At 36.4% G+C, this 21,260-nt stretch overlaps 1 protein-coding gene and 1 non-coding gene across 7 annotated transcripts in view; one reads left to right on the plus strand and one right to left on the minus strand.

The window, feature by feature from the left end:
* Positions 1-21,260, plus strand: part of PDE4D (phosphodiesterase 4D) — a 1,454,760-nt gene that overhangs the window by 816,552 nt on the left and 616,948 nt on the right. The gene's annotated exons all lie outside the window — the stretch shown is intronic.
* Positions 18,059-18,131, minus strand: TRNAG-CCC (transfer RNA glycine (anticodon CCC)). Its single transcript has one exon. It is a non-coding gene; the product is annotated as a tRNA-Gly (tRNA).

A 21,260-nucleotide genomic window follows, 5' to 3' on the forward strand; every position in this document is an offset into this window, starting at 1 on the left:
CAATTCAGTTGCTTACTCTTTTTAAAAATCTGCCATCCAGGAGTCTTTTTTGGTAACAGTAAGCCATGCTATGCATTCCTATGAATAAAATGTACAGTAACTGCATCCAAAAATCAGTGACTGAGCTGTTTGACTCCTCCTTGGATATTTTTTTAAAAATCTGTTTAGGCAGAGACCCTTTATTGCTTGTTGAAAGATTCCAAAAGATTTGAGACTATGTTTAATAAATTGAAGTAACTATATAGGATTCCTAAAGGATTCCTATAGTTTTTTCTAAAATAATGTTTTTGGAGATTTTGTTTTTGTTACTATTATTTGGGGGGAAAGGCCCATTAAAGAATCCAGCAAATATTGGGAGAATTAGTCTTTTTGGCATTTATAGTAAATTAGGTCATTTCAGATAATCTGCACATTAAATTTTGCTACAATAATTGTGTGCTCTGTACATAGGCCATATGTAAGCTATCCAATCATAAGACTTTGCTAGAGGGCCTGAGGAGAAATTGTTTTGAATGTAATGTTGTTAGCGTCTTTTTCCTTAGTTGTATTAGATTTCTTTTTGGATAGAAATTTTATGTTGGGAAAAGTAAGAGATTCAGTGACCTGAGGCAGAAAAAGTATATTCATAAGAGGGTAAGATAATTACTGTATCAACTTGGAATTCTGTTTAGAATGTCAGCACCAATAAGAGTCCTTGGAGCTTTGTGACTACTCCAGCAAGTGCACTAACATAAGAAGTCTCTCCATTAGCATCGATCGCAAGGTCATGGTTACTTTGTTTGCCAGAATACCTGGAGGGAGCTCAAGGTACAAACTCACGTTTCTACCATGGAACATTTACTTTCATCACCCTAGGAAGACTCTGGGCAGACCACCAGTCGATATTCCTTTGGTGACATTTCAACTTTATTTGTATGGTGTACGAGGTCCAATTTTAGGGGGACGTATAACTGTAGAGAGCAAGAGGTCATTATAATGAAAAGAAGTTACCTCATATTGGTGATGAGGTGTATGACTCCATGAACATGTGTTTTCTTAGGCATTAGTAATATCCTTTTTGGAGGTGCGATAGCATTCCAAAAATGTCTGTCCACAGGAAATTGGCAGTACCTAAAGATAATGATAATGAGGGGAATATGTTCATCTTAGTCTGATGTACAGAACTTTCTTTGCCATTTAAAAAATTCATTTCTCTGAAGTGTAAATAGGTTAGCTTTAATAAAGGGTAAAATGTTGTTATTGACATCTGAACTTTTATTGACTCTACAAATTTCTTGTCAAGATTTCGACTGTTCCTAAAATACATCAAAATGAAGAAAATGCCTTTAAAAATAGGCAAACCTTGGTTACTTTGGCCTTCAATTTTAAAACAAAGTATAAATCTTTATTTACAGATAGTATATATATTTTTTGCATGTTTTTTCTGCCCTTAAATCTTGGTTTCTCAGAATTGGGTACCAAACCCTATACACCAAACTCCAATATAGAAAACAGATAAAACTGAACCATTATGGTTGAGTTAGGGCAGGGGTGAATCTGGAGATTCACTATTTATCTTTCTCCTTGCATCTTTTCCCTCTCTACTACAGTTTCACTCAAACTTTTTACCGAAAGGTCTTTGTATCTAATTCCCAAGTCTTGGCACCCATTTGATAGTTTTCTCCTTGAGTCTGAGCTCCATCAAACTGCGTAACCTGTACCCCAGCCTCAATTTCCCTTGTCCCTCTCTCTCTTCACATTTAGTCAATCATTGCCATTTCATCACAGAAATGTGGATGCATCTCTCTCCTCTATTCCTTATGTCTTAATTCAGGCCCCCCTTTTTTCTTATTTGGACTGTTTTCCTAGGCCCCTCACTGATTTTCTGTTTCTGATTCATTTGTTAATAGTTTATAATTTTTCTGACATCATATGTCATAAGACAAGGAAAAAGAAAGATTGAATATGGACTCCTAATATGTTTATCTAGGTATGTATGAATTTATATGTTATATATATGTACTAATATGTAAAGTTTAAAAAGACAAATATCAAAATTAAATAGGATTTTACATTCACACACACAGCCACACTTTTATATTTCTTCTCATACCCTGTAGATGGCTTGACTACCCTCTAGCATACCCTCTAGTGGAGTGTGTACTCCACTTTGAAGACTATTGCTCTATGTGTGACAGGGAATCTTTCTGAAATGAAACTACATACTTAAAGTCCTTGAATAGATCTCAGTGACTAGTAGATAAAGTCTAAGTTCTTAAACACAGAAGCAAGGCTGTTCATGAGCTGACTGTTGACTGCTTCTCAAATCTAAAATAAAATAATACCTATAAAAGCTCTTATTAAACAGTTTACACTTGCCAAGTTATTAAATGATTTGAACTTATCAAAATAAATATGTTAATACATAGCTTCTTGAACAGTCACAGATTTAATTGTGTTGTAGGGTTGGCTGGGCCAACATTACAGCCAGACTATGTGGCATAAAATATCTACTTGACTCTCACAAAAATGTTAATAAACAAAGAATGTTAAATATTTGGGTATTGGGGAATAAAATGCATATGTGGGGTTCTAGAGCATTTATATATATCAGTCCTTGGGAAATTAGTGAGTAAGCAAAATAAAATAAAATAAAATGTTGGTATTAGCATCAGAAATTTCATTGGCTCTACAAATTTCTTGTCAGTATTATGACTATTTCTAAAGTACATCAGAATGAAGGAAATGCTTTTAAAAACAGGCAAACCAACAAACAAAAAAAAAACCAGGCAAACATTTGTTACTTTGGCTTTAATTTTAAAACAAAGCTCCACATCTCTTTTGTTTCTTTGTTTTTGTTGAAGTGTAGTTGATTTGTTTTTTGTTGTTGTTGAAGTGTAGTTGATTTTGTTGAAGTGTAGTTTCAGATGTACAGCCAAGTGATTTGTTTACATATATATGTATTTATTCTTTTTAAGATTCTTCTCCATTATAGGTTATTACAAGATATTGAATACAGGTCCCTGTGCTATACAGTAGGTCCTTGTTGTTTGTCTATTTTATATATATAGTGTGTATCTGTTGATCCCAAATTCCTAATTAATCCCCCCCACCCCACCCCCACCGCCTTACCCCTTTGGTAACCATAAGTTTGTTTTCTATGTCTGTGAGTCTGTTTCTGTTTTGTAACTAAGTTCATTTGTATCGCTTTTTAAGATTCCACATAGAAGTGATAGCATATGATAATTGTCTTTCTCTGTCTGACTTACTTCACTTGGTGGAAAAAGAGACATTTCCTGTACCTGTGTTAAGACGAGACGAGCTTAAGAAAAAGAGCAGAGCTTAATGTTATGTTATCCTGCTAACCTTTGTCAGGCCCTTCTGCCTTGATATGGTTCAAATTTCTGCCGTATATTTTGATACTTTCTGTCTCCATAACAGTTGCCCAGGAATATATTGCCAGAAGTGACACTGAAAATGCAATTAATTTATAAATAGATCCTCCTGTTTCATAGAAGCCAATATTTAGGAAATTATGTGAGGTATTGTGGGAGACTGAACATATGGTGGAATAGTTCATTTGCTCAGAAAAATATAAATAGTTAGAAATACCAGAATATAACCAAGCAAGCATCAGATTAAATTAAATGATTATTCAGTATTTCTTTCATATGGCAAAGAAAAGATTTAAAATTGATTTTCTATTTGAAAAATACCAGTGGAAATAAGCAAATGGGTAATTTCTAAACCTTATTTTCTATGTAAGTGATGAAGAAATAAATAACTTTGTTCTAGAAGTATTAGGGAGACAAACGGCAAAGTTTAATATGAAGCGCTGACTCATAATAAATACTTTCTTTAAACCTAGTGCTTATTAAACTAGGGTTAATATTTTCCCACTTAAAATTTTATCACTGATGAAGAATCCTAGATGTCTGTTTGTACATACATTACTTATTCATAAAAACGTTTGAGTAGAATTAGAATGTCTGCAATATATAAACTATTTTGAAAGGAAGACAATTAATGATAAATAGCAGAAGTAAAAGTTATCTTTCTGGAATCTGGGAATCTCTCCCTTCTCTGCCTGTTTTCCATTGTTTGACATATGAAATATTATAAAATTAAAATATAAAACAGTGAGTATCTAACTGTTAAAGTTCTTTTCATGGAGGGTTATTTGCCTGGTTTCTTAGATGCAATTAAAAGGAGAGGGTAAATGTGGTTTCCTTAAAAGAGTGCTTTTCTTTCTTTTGAGTTTATGAAATTGCTTTAGGAATAGCAAACTCAGTGCACCAGTGGTGTTCTGTTCTCATGATTTTTCATTTCAAACCTTTTAAAAAGTAAACTCTATGAGTAATGTGATCAGATGCACGGGAAACTGAAATTAAAGCACTCAAACTGTTGTGACAAACAACAGATATTCAGGGTCAGTGCAAATAAGGCTACAGATATCACTCTATCTGCTCCACTTTTGGCAAAAATGAAGCCCAGATGCTGCAGTGTACCTTGTCTTCCTCTTGTATCTTGGCCATTGACACATAGGATTTACAAAGGGAAATCTAAATTGCTCAGGCTTTCCCCTGAGATCATGTGAAAGAGTTCCTCTCCATCTAAAGTATTTTCTTGTTTTCCTGTTGATTCAGTAGGTTGGGCCACTAGATCCATTAGAAGAAAGTGGAGAGAAGGCCTCAGTGAAACCTTCCTCAGGGTACAGCTTCTTGGGCCTATGGCCATTGAACTGCTGCTCTTTCTGTCACCAGGCCGCCAAGCCATCCCTAACAGACTCTCAACATAATGCTCAAAGGAAATTAGATTTAGAGAGAAGCAGGCCTCTTATGCTATTTTCTTTTTCTTTATAATAGATAATTACATAGCAGTCAGCTCTGCTGTAGTGACAAGCAGCCCCACTCTCAGTGTCTTAAAAATTCCAAGCCTGTAGTTCTTGCTTGTCTTACATGTAGGTGCTACTAGTCTGCAGCTCTGCGCTGTGTGTCTTCTCGTTTTGGGATTCAGGCTGAAGGAACAACTCCCATGTGGGGCGTGCTGTTCTTATGGCAGAGGGAAAAGAGAAAGAGGCTAGTGGGAGCTCAAGATGCTTTTTAGAGTTTTTGGTCTGAAATGACATACTGTCACTTCCACTCACTTTCCACTGACCCAAGCAAGTTTATGACCAACTAGACTATGAGGCAAAGCAATATATCCCCCCCTGCAAGAAGGCCTAGAAATTCACTGCAAATCTTCTTGTAGAGAAGTGAGTGATTTGTTGAGAGCAATAATGCAACCCACCATGGTATACAGTGGGCAAAATGCCTACCCCCAAGGCACAGCTTTCTCCTACACTGCAGTGTTCCTTTGCATCATTTTTTCCTATCAAAAATGAACCACTCTCAATTCATCTTAACCTGATTTTTACACACCTTTAAAGAAGGCAAGAGAGATGCAGTGGGCTCAGAAATAAGTGAGAATATTGCCATATGTGTGATTTATTCTAGACTCTGTCCAGGTTCTGCTTCATTCCTGGATATCTTGTTATGGAAGATTAATAGATGAATGGTACACTGCTTATGCACAAGTTTATTTACCTAACTTTAGCTCAGAGAGTACAAGCCAATTACTGGCCACTTGAACATGCAGAAAGAAGTACATCTGCATGTTGTTTATGCAAAAGTTCAGAGTCCTACGTGTCAGTTTGCAAGCAGACAAAATGTGGGCTGCATGTGGGCTGGATATGTCAACACCCTGGTCACTTTACCTGTCATTAATTGTTGTCATATAAATTAGCATCCTAATGACACGCCCTCACTGCTTTTACTCTTTTTTTTTTTGCGGTATGTGGGCCTCTCACTGTTGTGGCCTCTCACGTTGTGGAGCACAGGCTCCGGACGCACAGGCTCAGCGGCCATGGCTCACGGGCCCAGCTGCTCCGCGGCATGTGGGATCCTCCCGGACCGGGGCACGAACCCGTGTCCCCTGCATCAGCAGGCGGACTCTCAACCACTGTGCCATCAGGGAAGCCCTGCTTTTACTCTTTGTCCTCCCTAACCCCTTAACTTGGGCCAGGGAGTAAAGTTTTCAAACATTATTAGATAATTTTATCTCTTCAGAAAATAATACTAGGGCAAAGCTCTTTAATTTGAGCAAATTTTATCTGTTTACTTTTAACAAACATTTATATTACTTTAACAAACAAATATATTATTTATATTGTGAGAAATTTAAAAATTATAATGTGGTTATTAAAATTTGACTTCATAAAAGTAAAACATGCTAAGAGCTTCAGGAAGATCATTGCAGGAGCTAGGTGACAAAAAAAGGTAACAATATTGCTGTTAATGGCAGTGTTGGAAAACTACTCCTGTGGTTACAAGTGCATCAGTGAAATCACCCTTTGTCCTGTGTCTTTTTAGTAGTAGCCATAGAGTAGACTGGCCAGTAGGGGTTACTCTATGCATTACAATCTCAGAGTGGTGAATTAGAGCTTGAAAAAATAATGACAGTATCTTTTAAAATAGCTATTCTCATGGTGAATTTAGTTACAAGACTCAGGATTTGTAATAACTTGTTTTGAGTACTGTTTCAGGAGCTTTTATCCCATTCATATGACTTTGAGGTATATCTCAATAATTCATTCAGTCAGCCTTACTGATTGTCCTTTATTAAACAAAATCCAGAGATTAAAACTGCAAAGTAGCTCTATAATTCCAATTTAGCATCCTTTTTTTTTTCTTGGGCAGTATTCTCCATTTCTGAGGTTTGGATTCTAGACATCTTAGAACACAAAGTTTTGTATGAATGCGGTCACAATGCTAATTTTTAAAAAGGTAAATATACAACCACTTTCAGTGACCCTAGAACAGCATCTGCTCTCTGGTCAGGTGGCTCTTTAATTTTAGAAAATAAATTGCTTTTGAAATTTAGAGAGAAAATTGGAGAGTAAAAGGAGGGCAAAATAAATAATTCTCATGGTTTTTGTACTTGAGGGAGAGAAGATAAATGAAAGTTAAGTGGTTTTAAATGCAGTTTCCATAAAAAAAAAGAAAACTTGAAAAAGATAAGTTTCCTGTCTGAAGCCCAAATTGATAAAAATGAGTTCTGCTTTCCAGACATTGGACAGAAAGACTTCATTAGAATAAAATACTATCACCTTTAAAATAAATAAATATTATCAGAGGATTGAAATGCGAGTGTTATTAATTTGATGTATCTTTTAAAAACATTTTTATTGATATTTTATTGACATAATTCAACATTTCTTTAAAGAAATCTAATTTGTTACAAGATACTTGCAAGAGAGTGGGAGTCTTCTCGCTGCCCATGTCTTGATGCATGTGGAGCCCAAGGACGCACAGCATGGTTCAGACCATGCCCTGTACACTGGAGCAGAAGGCTGGCCTTTTGATGGGTGGGAAAGAGTATGTTATAATAAATAACTTATTCAAATATGGTTAAAACTCTTCAGGCAGTTTGGTGTGGATGTTAGTGTAGCTGAACACCATGTCAGAGAAAGGGCACAGCTGCAACAAAGTACTAAATAAAAACAATATTTTTGACCATCCTTACCTGTTCAGGCTTAATCTCTTCTCTCATAGCATTATGACTGGAAAGGCCCAGAGGCTACACTTTGAAAAGAAAAGCACTTCTTAGTTGTGGTTTTAGTTTTCATCATAGTTTTCCCCATTCAGCTAGAAGAAACCAAGATGCAATTAGTCGTTCCTCTGTACCAACAATCTGTCCCTAACTACCTAGATTTAAAAGATTTTTCTTCCCGGTTTCTTCTACTTCTTGTGTGATGGAATCATTTTTAGGGCTTTATTTCCCTTCTGTTCAAAGTTCTCTTCTAGTTCTTGGAAAGAAAGATTTACTCTATTTACCTTATGTTTGCTAATGAGGAACCAGTAGGTTTGTCCACCTCCCTAAGTGATTCACTCTAAGCAATTTCTCCCACCAGACATGTGGTTGAAACTTGCAAAAATTGCTTTTATTTACTGACTAAAACATATCCCTTCCTAGCATAGAGGTCTCCCTTGGAATTTGTAGCTTTAGATTATACAGTGAAAGCTTGGCCTTAAAATATTTAAGTTGCATCAAAATTTTCTAAAAAAAATTATAAAGACATTTTTCAAGCCATGCAGTAAAGGAGAATCTTTGACACTGTCATTTATAATTATGGACCACTGGAGTCATTCAGACAACATCAGACACCAGGTGGCCCATTTGAAAATCTAGCTGTCCAGCTCATAGGTAGTGGGTATAGAGTCAAGTCTCAAAGTTCGGGGTTTGAATTCAGCAGACCCTCAGGATCCCAGTACCCAGGACTATCACTTGCTTTAGTAAGTATTTTTTCATGAGCTTCAGGTCTTTCTTCCTTTCTTTTTTTTAATCTTAAGGTACAGTAATGATATCTCTCTCTTATAATTTTTTAAGGATACATGAGATAATATATTTAAAAACTGATTATCGCTCTACCAGTCATAGAGTAAACAAACAGTGAGTTTTTTATTTTTAATAAGTGGTATTTGTAATTATTCTTTTTATATGTTGATTCTAATTCAACAAACTAGGGTGAAACTTAACGTCCCCTTTCTCACCCAGCAAAGGGCCAACCTTCTGCTCCAGTGTACAGGGCATGGTCTGAACCACACTGTGCATCCTTGGGTTCCATATGCATCAAGACATGGGCAGTTAGAAGACTCTCACTCTCGTGCAAATAATAAAATTTCCCCTAAACCTATTTATAAGGATACTTAGGGGGGTTAAAGCCATTATGTATTTTTAGCTATAATTCAAATATTTTGATATCTGTGATCATAAGGGCTATATTAATTTGCAAAGAGGAGTAACATAAAACACTGATTAAATTCAGATTGCAAGATATTAAATAGTGATTATACAATAAAAGTGTAATTTAGAAAAAGCCTTATTGTAACATACAAAGTATATTAGCACTCTTTGGCATGAAGAGGATTTATATATCTTTGTATTTATTTTATACATCTGTCATGAGCTAATGACGTGTGTGTGCCAGTTTGAAGAAAGAAGATGGTTTTTTGAGTAACAGTCTGGATGAATCTAAATACCAATGGATTGACACACAAAATTTCAATCCTCCTCTTTACAAATAATTAGATGGTATATATATATATATATATATGTATATATATGGTATATATAGTTAACATAAATATTGTAAGCTTATATGGGAACATATGGAGTTGCTGTTATTTTTTAGGAAGTAAATGATGAAATGTATTTTTCACTAGAAATTTAACCTAAAACTTTCATTTGTTCAGTGGTCTCGATTCATTTTAAGGATTTGGAGATTAAGACACAGTTGCATCCTTAGTTTGTTGGTGATAAAAGGTCCACTCATTGGCAAAATGGGAAAAAAAATCACTAGTCTTGTATGGAATCGTTTGACTCCCCAGACTTTCAGTTTTGCTTGCAATTGTGAAAAATAAATTACTCTTTCTTTTTTTTTTTTTTAATAAATGTATTTACTTATTTATTTTTGGCTGCATTGGGTCTTCGTTGCTGCGCGTGGGCTTTCTTTAGTTGCGGCGAGCGGGGACTACTCTTCGTTGGGATGTGCAGTCTTCTCATTGTGGTGGCTTCTCTTGTTGTGGAGCATGGGCTCTAGGCACGCGGGCTTCAGCAGTTGTGGTGCGTAGGCTCAGTAGTTGTGGCTCACGGGCTCTAGAGTGCAGGCTCAGTAGTTGTGGCACATGGTACTTAGTTGCTCTGTGGCATGTGGGATCTTCCTGGTCCAGGGATCAAACCCATGTTCCCTGCATTGGCAGGCAGATTCTTAGCCACTGCACCACCAGGGAAGTCCAAATTACACTTTCTGAGACACTCTTCGTTTCAGCAATTATTATAGCAAAGAATCATGATTATTCATAGAAGTTATTCATAATGTAGCAAATGGTTATCATATTTCTTATAGAGATATTACTTTCAGATAGTCTGTTTTTAATTTTTTTCTTTTCTAATTTGTCCTTTCAATATTTCAAAAAATTATGTTGTGACTACAATTCTAAGTATATATTTTTCAGGGATGAGAATAATTGTAATGGTAGCAGTAGATACCATTTATTGAATTCTTACCATGTGCTTAGTATTTAATGTGGAGTTTTTGCTCCTAGAACTTACAACAGCTGTAGGAGATAGGTTCTATTATTATCATAGTAAAGACACTGAGGTTTAGAAAGTCCTAAAGTTCTCACAACTGATGATGGTATTGTGGCTAAGGGCTTAGAAATATCAGAGTCCTCTGCCGTTGCATCCTCCATACAGTTTAGGTTTCAGGAGGAGATGCCTAGCTGTCCTCAAAGCCCAGATGCAAATCTTTGGTTCTGATTGCTTTCTTGTCACCCACATGACACATGGACTTGAGAAGTGCTTTCTAGCAAGAGAGATGGCACACCTTGACGCTAGTTACCAGCCAGTCCTGGAGGAAGGAAGATTAAGAGAGAGTGCAGCATGTCCCCTTATCACACTGAGTCTCTACCCTAGAGAACTTGACCCAATGCCTTGTTATCTGATGCATCAAATTCACAAACTTTTCTTCCCTTATGTGTGAACATGTGAGTGTTTTTTGTATGTAGGTGTGAGGTATGAATGTGTGAGAGGTCTGCGTGTGGTATATGTATATGAATGTCATATGCATGAGATTTTTATGTGAGTATGGTATGTGTAGAGTGTGTATGTATGAGTACGTTCTGTGTGTTTGCGAAGTGTTTATGTGTGTGGGGGTGTATGTGTTCTTTGTGTCTGTGAGGTGAGTGTATGTGTGAGGTGTGTATGTGTGTGCCTATGGTATGTGTGTGTATGTGTGTTGTGTATGCATGTGTGTGAATTGAGTGTGTGGTTCAACTATTGTGTGTGGTGTAAGGGAGGTAGGGTTGTAGAAAGGAAAGGCAAGAGTAGTGATTGGACAAAGGGACATAGCTGAGAGTTACCTTTGACTAGAATAGTTATAACTGAAAGTGCTCTAGACTTGAACTTTGGAGTCTTGGGGTCAAGTCCTACCCAGCTCTGTAACTAACTATTTAATATTTGAAAGCAGCTTAGCCAGTTTGATTTTAGTTTTCTCATCTCTGGAAGAAAAAGACTTTTAACTTAAATGCTATGTGGGTTAAGAGAGTAATTTTAGGTTGAAGTTGCTGATAAACTGGAAAATGCTACATAAATGTAAGGTATTGCCTATTTGTATTAGTAGTGGTGTTATTTTTCCAACATGTTTTGTGTTGAAATTCCAGAACAACAATATAACATGCAAGGGATTGTAATAAATTTATTACTATGTGCTTCTATCTTCAAGGAATTTTTAAAGTTAATTTTCATAGGTAATACATGGTATGTTGTATCAAAAAGAAGAAAGACTTATGCTGTTATAATTCCATGTCTAGTGAATGTCTAGCATATTAAACACTTGACAATGTTAATTCATGGAATAATAAAGCCCATTTTAACTAGGAGCTTTGCTCTAAGATGTAGGGCAGCAAACTCCACCATAATAGAAGAACTTAACATTGACTTTTTCAGATCCTTATTTTTTAGATATATGAGAAAGGATGAAAATGATATGGAACATAGCCATTCCTCAAATAGTTAAGCGTAGAATTACCATGCGATCCAGCAATTCTGCTCCTATGTATATACCCCAAAGAATTGAAAACATATGTTCTCACAAAAGCTAGTAAATGAATGTTCATAGCAGCATCATTCATAATAACCTAAAAGTAGAAACTCTCCAAATGCTCACTAACTGATGAATGGATAAATAAGTGTGGTATATCCATACGATGGAATATTATTTGACAATAAAAAGTTATTCAGTACTAATTCACACGATTACATGGATGAATCTTGAAAACATGCTAAGTGAAAGAAGCCAGAACAGTATATTACATGATTCCATTCATAGAAAAGGTTCATAATAGACAAATCTATAGAGACAGAAAATATATTATTACTTAAGGCTGGGATGGGGGGGGCATGAGGGATTGGAGGTTGATGGCTAAGGGGTGAGAGATTTCTTTTGTGGGGTCATGAAAATATTTTAAAATTATGGTTGGGTGTACAACCCTGTGAATATACTAAAGCCATTGAATTGTATACTTTAAATGGATGAATTGTGTGGTATTTGAATTATATGTTGACAAAACTGTTAAAAAATAGAGAACAATTTTTCTAAGAAGTGAACCCTCCCCATTTATTGTACCAATAGCTCTGGGTGCAGCCCGTCCTGACCTTCCTTGTTACAAATCCACAAACACAGACAGGATAGGAGGCAGTTATACTAACAAGGCATTCCAGACCACAAAACCTGCCTGTAAGCTGATGCCTTTTTTTATCAAGGGTGAATGTCCAGCAGTAGGGAATAGATGAGCAACCGTCAGCGTTTTAGTATCCAGCAGTATGTTCTACAAGCAGCAGGCACGGAGGAATGCTATGTGAAGCGTCATTCTCTTTTCTCCTCCTGTCCTCTCTCCTCTCACCCTACCCTTCCTCCTTCTCCTTTCGCCTCTCTCTCCCTCCCTCTCCTCTCTATTTTTTCCCCATAAATTGCTCTTGTGACTCATTAATTTAGAGTTACGGTTGAGTGTACATTTGAAGTAACTGTTTTCTTTGCTTCCATGGTTTTGAAGTACTTTCTTAGACAAGATTCGGGAAAGTACAGAGTTAGAGTGAATCTTCTGTGGCCTAATTGCTAATAGGAAGTCTTTTAGGTATGAATGCCCTCATTCTTTGCTCTTTCTGTGACTTCTAACTGAATCTCCAATCCTCCAGAGTAGTATGTTCTGCTTCTAGTCTTACATTTCCACCCCATTCCACTTCCACATACAAATATCACATTCACCATGGTTTCAGATGATCTCTCAGGAGTAAGATGTATACTCCTATTACATTCTCACATATAGTTACTGCCTTTTTAAAACCTTTTTTTTGCTTAACATTTAATTAAAGAATAGTCAGCTCAATATGCAGCTACGTGAATCTAGCCAATAGATGTATTTTATTAGCTTCAATTTTGAAAGGGGGGATAATATCTTTCACTTATAAAAACCGATATTTTTATGAAGTGTCTTTTTCTGCATTGAAATGTTTCTGGAATGTGACAGTTCAGTTCTAATAACTATGATTAAGTATCCATGAATTTGTTTTGAATAAGCACAGCCAGATAAGTGGTGTTTATGTACCTTGCAACACTATTTAAATTGCCTCCTCAGCATGGAAAGAATCACTGGCTTACCAAATAAGAGAATTCAGGATCTCTTGTTTGTCAGTTCCACGTTAACTGCATTTATAGCTCTGACAGTTTCCATGATGGAATTTGTAAAAAAGAAATGAGCATACAATCAGATCTGAATTGGTATATTTAAATGAGTGTTTCCTGATTTGCAATTAATGGAAGTGTTGAGATTTGAAGAATGCTTGAGGAGTCAAGGTTTTATAATTGCTCTTCTGGAGAAAAAAATGGGTAGAGAGTAAAGTCCTGAAAGCTCTACTATCAAACAAATACACAATCATAAGGAAGTTAAAAAGCCACAGTGAAATGTACACATCCTAATTACGTTAACTTTGATATCTATTTTAAATAGTTAACCAGTATTAGCTGTAAGAGTTTCATATGTTTTGCAGGAGGGAGTTCTCTTAGTGTACTCAGTGTACTTACCACTGTTGTAAGCTTATACCCTGAGCTTACAACACAAACATTTTGTGCAAACAAAGAATCCAGGCTGGGATGTATCAGTGCTTATGTGGCCTGTCAGCGGAGATGGGCAGAATGGAAAATATGGAGAATTGGAAAGGCTTCTAGGGTTCATTTTTTTCAGTGGTTTTCAAAGTTAATAGCCAACTCTTATAAAGAATAGTGGTCTGAGGCAGGGACTACCTATATACCCACGATGTTCTAAAACGATTGGTTCACAGACTCTGTGAAGCAGAGAAGCAGATTCTGAGAAAGAGAATTTTGGGACCACCACCTATGGAAGGGGAGGGAAGAAAGCAGGTCTGGAGAAGAGGGAGAAGGAAAAGTTGTTCTGCAGTGCAGTCTCAAAAAAGGCCTCAGCAGACCCAGCAGAGAGTATGGAAGCTGGGATGGGCCTTCAGAGTTGTCCTAAACAACTCCTGAGCTGGGCCTTTATACCCTCTTGTTTGCTTGATATTAGATGCTTGGACAAGGTGGCCCTCATTAGCTGACACAATTCACAAAGAGGGCTGACAACTGAGAGCACTTCCTAAACCTAGAGAAGTGAGTCATTCATTCCTGAAGGGGTTATCATGACAGCATCCACTAGGAATTGTGAGTTATTTTAGAACCAGCAGGCGCTGGGAAATGCCTTGTGGATACACTCCTTGCTTCTTTCATTCCTTTGTTTCCTTCTTTCTCTCCCCCAACCCAGTGTTTTTCCAAAAATAAAGGACTAGGCTGTGAGTTATCATGTGGAAGGAAAAGATATAATCATTTTTATGAGTCCAACTAATCTTTTAATGTCAAGACATGGATTAGTTATTATTGAACTCAACAATCATAAATGTTTTCCATGGAAAACTTAGCTCCATATATCTGATGACCCAAGTACCCCTTGTGACAGTTCCTATCTATGTGATGCTAGCATCCTGACAGCCAGATGGAATGTCAGGAGGAAGGTCCAGATAAAATTATTTTTTTCCTTTGTCCTGAAGAAAAAAGGAAAGCATATTTATTGAGTGTCCACTAAATGTGACATCAAAGGTTTTTCTTATCTGGATTAGAAGTTGATAACAAATGAAACAGTACATTGATTTGAAAAGCTTTGTTCTCATTTTAACCACAATTTTTTATAAAATAAAAATTTACTAACCAAGGTATAAAAATAGCATTTAATAAAACCTATGGCATATTCATTTGGGCTGCATTGTTGTTTCGACTATCCACGTTTATTTTTTGGATTTTTTTACCTATTGCATTGTTTTGAAGCACCACAAAATAGCAAATGGTGGAGAAGCTGGTAAATGGATATGCAAAATCAGTATATTGAATTGGCAACAGAATGATATCGTTTATTAAGTGCTGATTTTTTTAGCAAGGCGTTTCAATAAGACAACCTTACCATTAAACATAGCATAGAAACTACTAACTGGAAAACTTCTTAGGTCTTTAAAGTTGTTTTCAATGCTATTTGCTTTCAAGGCACTTAGAAGTGTCACCTAAATGGCCCTTAAGAATGGATATTGGCTAAAGGCTGTGAAGTCTTCTAAGATTTTCATGAATTTTTTTTTTTTTTTTAAAGATCCCTCCTCAGTCAATTCAGGAGAGTTGTAATTGCTGGCTATACAGCACAGTACAGATTCAGCCCTTGAAGACACACAAAGATAACTCAAGGAACTGATTTCTGCATCTTCAGCCACCTTATTGCATTAACTCTTAGAATGAATTCCCTCCAGACATAATTTGTATCAAGCAAAAGATTAGGAGTGGGGACTTCCTTAGCGGTCCCGTGGTTAAGAATTTGCCTTCCAAAGCAGGGGGTGCAGGTTCAATCCCTGGTCAGGGAGCTAAGATCTCACATGCCTCACAGCCAAAAAACCCAAAACATAAAAAGAAAACCAGAAGCAATATTGTAACAAATTCAATAAAAACTTAAAAAAAAATGGTCCACATCAAAAAAAAAATCAAGAAAAAAAAAGAATAGGAGAATTAGAACAGCTTCCGAGGCTTTTCCGTGACTGAAAGAGTGATTGCTTTTTCAACAACCATAAGTGTTAGATTTACCAAAAGGAAAAAGTGTCTTAAATTGAACCACTCTTCTAATCCGTGAATCTTAGTTCTGAAGGCATGTGAGTAAATATCATGTTGCTGAATCTAATTTGAAAAAGTGAGGGAGGGAAAGTACTGGATTTTTTCCCTCTTAGAAATTACATGCTGTTTGCAGTGTTAGGTTGACTGTACTTTTCTTGTAAAACCTCCTGTACATCAAGAACGAATTCAAACTAAAAATAGAATTGCCGTATGACCCAGAAATTCCACTACTGGGCATATACCCTGAGGAAACCATAATTCAAAAAGAGTCATGTACCACAATGTTCATTGCAGCTCTATTTACAATAGCCAGGACATGGAAGCAACCTAAGTGTCCATCGACAGATGAATGGATAAAGAAGATGTGGCACATATATACAATGGAATACTACTCAGCCATAAAAAGAAACGAAATTATTTGTAGTGAGGTGGATGGACCTAGAGTCTGTCATACAGAGTGAAGTAAATCAGAAAGAGAAAAACAAATACCGTATGCTAACACGTATATATGGAATCTAAGAAAAAAAGAAAGGTCATGAATAACCTAGGGGCAAGATGGGAATAAAGACGCAGACCTACTAGAGAATGGACTTGAGGACACGGGGAAGGGGAAGGGGAAGCTGGGATGAAGTGAGAGAGTGGCATGGACATATATACACTACCAAATATAAAATCGATAGCTAGTGGGGAACAGCCACATAGCACAGGGAGATCAGCTCAGTGCTTTGTGACCACCTAGAGGGCTGGGATAGGGAGGGTGGGAGGGAGGGAGACGCAAGAGGGAAGAGATATGGGAACATATGTATATGTATAACTGATTCACTTTGTTGTACAGCAGAAACACACCATTGTAAAGCAATTATGCTCCAATAATTAAAAAAAAAAAGAATAGATGCTCTTTGTCAACTTGTAGGCAAAAGTCTAAGCAGTTCTTTAAAAGAAACTCTGTAGCATAAACTATCAACATTTTCTAATCTCATGGTCAACTTTGTTTCTCAAAGTGGTGGTTTTAAATGATTATATAAGAATAGAACTATGTTTTTCTTCAATTATGCAACAAACATTTCCTGACAGATGCCAAGCAAGTGGCACCCATGTGCCATTTCTGGTATCAACACTATAAAATGCCCAAACTTAAGTAAAGGCCTCATTTTTGTTATTTCCAAACTTCCCTCCTCCATCTTCATGAAGGTATTACTCCTGATTCAGGAATAGCTCTATCCATCCTTGTCTTTTGGTTTCCTGTCTCAATTCTGCAATCTCCTCTCCGGCCATTACACTCTTGAATCATTTCAAAATCCTGCCTCCCAAGGTAATCTGTCTCGCTTTTCTAATCTTCTAAGTTCCCATTACTCATCATTTCAATTCCTTCTACTGGCTCCCAGTTGCTTTGCTAGCCAAATTTGAATTACTTATCCTTATTTCGAAGGCCATTCACCACTCTGCCCCTGCTGACGTCTTTTTCTTTATCACTACTGAGTCCTCCCTTTGCCCACACTTCCACATGCAAGTGCATTTCCAGAGCATGAGAATGCTTTGGATTTATATAATGCTTTTGCCTTGAAGAGCTTTAATCTTTTCCTCATATCTTCTTAGAGAAGAAGGTAATTGAGCTGTGGTTTAAAATTCATGAATGCATTTGGCAGTAAAATTCTGTATTTTGTGTACAACTTATTCTGTACTGACATCTCTAGTCCTTGGCCTCCCGTGTAGCATTCACCGATTGCTATCTAAAGGCCATCTTTAGGTAGCTGCCCTATTATCAGGCCGTGGCAAGCTCTACGGTGGCAAACAATTATTCTTAATAAATCATAGAACCACAGAATTTAAGTTAGAGACAGGGATTTCCCTACATACAAGAACCCAGATCCCTGCTCAGCACAGAAATCCCTCTCAGAACATTCCTGATGCCTAAAATGGTCTTTTCAGGAGGGAAAAAGCCAACTTACAACGACGAGCTCTTTCCTTGTTGCTCACGACTCATCTTGAGAAAAGTATTCTTTGTGCTGAAGAAGTCTGGTTCCCTACCACCTCCTGTTGGGTATCGCATGTCACTTGAGAGACCCGAAATAATTCTGACGATCTCTCTTTGCCTTGAAAATACAACTGAGAACAGCCACCATCTCCTCCGTTAAATGAATCTGTTTGGGGTTAGATGTCCAAGTTGCTTCAATAATTCCTCTCATGGCAGACTTTTTTTTATTTGGCTGTGCTGGGTCTTAGTCACGGCATGCAGGATCTTCAGTTGCCGCGTGCAGACTCTTAGTGTGGCAGGCATGCGGGATTTAGTTCCCTGACCAGGGATTGAACCCGGGCCCCCTGCATTGGGAATGCAAAGTCTTAACCACTGGACCACCAGGGAAGTCCCTTGTGACAGACTTTTTGAGAAATTCCACGCTGTTGCCTCACCTCTTACATAGCAGACTTCACAATCAGGCTTGCTGTCAGTGTCAGGCCTAACGTTGCTGTCACTTACTGCTCCGGTCATTAATATTGAAGGCAGTGTTTTATAACCTTAAAATAAATGAATAATTAATCATCCTCTTTGTCCTTTAATGAATTTGAAAGCTCATATTCATACTATTTTGGTTACTGAAGTATCTCTAAGCTCAAAGAGTATTTAAAATTGTCATGTAATGGTTCTGACAACATAGGGGTAACATATAGTTGTGTTTGAGACTGACTTGTAAAAAGACTCTGGTTTTTAATCTGAGAGTTTGAAGAATTATTGAGATGTCACTGAACAGTATTTTTAGAATTTTCACATTGCTCACACATGAGCACTTTGGGAATTGTTCAGTGGATATGTCTCCTGAGCACTTTGTTCCTTGACATTATCAAAATCTTGGAATTTATTTTTCTCCCTATCTTGTGATGCCTGGGTGGAACCGGGACATCACTATCACATTTAGAAATTCATTTCTTTTCTTCGTTCTTCCCCATGAAAATGCTCTATTCCAGTTGGAAAATAAAATAGATTAGGTTTATGTTTTTTACTCTTTTAGGGGTTCTGGAATCCTCTAAATATCCAATGAGATCTAGCAACACTCTCTTGGAAACTATATGTATACTGATAATCACACGGAGAATTTGCCTTTAATTTTAGGGGTACAGGTGCCAGTGGGATCATATACATGTTACCGTTACAAGGTACTGATTCCAGGTTAAAAATCACTGATTTGGTTGAACCTCAGTTTACATATATCTCTTCCTGAAAAGATATATAAAAATAAAATTGTATTAACAAGTTAGGTGTTTAGTAGTTCCATTCAGTAACCTTTTAAGGCAAATTATTTCCTAAATTAATTTTAATTCAAATCTTTATAGAATATTGGGTTTCTTATTGTGCGCACATTTGTATAATCTTATGCTTCAGCCTTTTTCTTCTGAATGCTTTCTTAAAATATGTTCATGATTAAAAGGATTAAAGATACTTTTTCTCTGTAAACCCTCCGCTCTGACCTTCTTCAGTCTTATCTGCAGTTATTGCCAGCACAAATAATTGGTATGGTAGAAGATACATCTTGAGACAAATTTTAATTCTTTAAAATGTGTCACAATACCTGCATATTTTACAGGTATGTTTATGCAGGTATAGGTGTATTTGAAATCACTGTTTTCCTTATTTTTTAAAAAAAATTTAGATTCCCCAACTTCAAAAATAAGATTTATCAATGTATATTTACAAATAATGTACAAGGAAAGGACAGGAAATAACAGCATGGCCCATACGTGTATTCAGCATATCTAAATTCATAGTTTTAAATATAATAATCCTATTCTTATTAGCTATAGATAAAGGTTTGATCAGTGTTTTTATAATATTAACCTTAGTTTACCAATATTAACCTATAAATTATTATACAAAAATGATCTGTAACACCAGCTCTATTGTAACAGTCTTTTGTCATGTGTGATTTATATAATTTGCTGAACCTGATGAAAACTTCTATCTCGGCCTGAAGGCTGTGGAGATGCTGAGCTGTGTGCAATCTGTAGGAAGGGCTATGGGGCTGAACAAGTACAACAGATGTGTGGAATATGTCGTTTACAAGTTTTATCACTTTTGGTAAGAAATGTACAAAGCCCATCACAATCTTAATCCTAACTTATATATGCTTGTGAATATTTAATCAGAGGATTGTCAAAATACATTGCTATACATTGAGAACATAAACTTTGGTTTTATGTGTAACGATTTTTAAAATATACTTCGGGAGAACTATGCATTTACATCCAGCACTTGTAAGGCAAATTAAATTCAGAATGTATTATGAGGAATATAATATTTTTATTTCAGTGCAGTCACGAAAGGGGGGCAATCTTTTCATCTTAATTAATTAATATATTTTTAGCTTGGCAATAGGAGTAAGCCTATTATATTCCTGGGTGACCACCAGAATCAGTCCCTAAAAATGCTGAATATCATAATTTGGTGTTTAACAAATAGATTCATATTCATTGTATCGTTTAGTCATAGTGTAAAGGAAGTTACCTCTTCATATCTCAGGGTGGCTTTTGTGGTTGACAAGGGGTGGGTCCAGACTGTATGGCACCTGAGCCTTTATACAACTCTGGGAGCCCACTTTAAGACAAATACAACATTAAGTAACAACTGAATACTTATTTAGACTAAAAAAGGAAATCATGACAAATTACAAATTTAATAACGCTGACAAATTCCACAGGCGTCAAAAAATCTATAAAATTATGATTTGGGGGTGCTTTATAGTTTTTGGCTGTGTATTCTCTGATTGTCTCTTCATATGACCATGATTCTATAATGTTTTCTATGTAGAGAATGATAGGACAATGCAATTGTGGGACAGCTAGCAGTAACCTAAGGATACAGGGAAGAAACTAAGAGCAACCAAATAATCTCACCAAACCTGAACTAAATGCATCTCTAGTTCAACTTTTAATTAGCCAGATCTCAAAAAGGTCCACAGTCACTCCAGTGCCACCCAACCTAAGGGGAAGCATCAGTGCATAGAAAAAATCAGTGAGTAGACGTTTTTAATGACTACAGTTAAAATATCTTACTTCTGCAAAATTCCCAAATCATCTGAATATGTCAACCCAGTATTTCCAGTGCCTTGGAAAGAGGCTTGAAACTTTGCCCTTCATGATAAACCCTCTTCTTTGGTGGACAGGAAAATACCTAGACCACAGCAAATTGCCTAAGGAAACAAAGAAGTTGGCCTTACAGTTATACAAAAGTAGTTCTATTTTTCCTAGAGTTTAGCCACCATTTCTCAGATATTTCAATGAAGTTCTCTTCATGCATTCTCCTCTAGAAGTTTTTAATTTCACAACTTATACTACTTTAATTCACCTCAGTCATTTAATAGCATAATCTTTTGAAGGGGAAAAATAGCTGGGCTCCAGTAAGCTTTAAATGTGCATTTGTTTCCCAGTATTATGACCTGCATAGAAAGAAGTAATACCTTTATGTGAAACGTTCCCCTTGGTTTATTTTAAAACACCAAAT

This window comes from Orcinus orca, chromosome 3 (assembly GCF_937001465.1).
Source record: "Orcinus orca chromosome 3, mOrcOrc1.1, whole genome shotgun sequence".
In the NCBI taxonomy this organism is placed as follows: Eukaryota; Metazoa; Chordata; class Mammalia; order Artiodactyla; family Delphinidae; genus Orcinus; species Orcinus orca.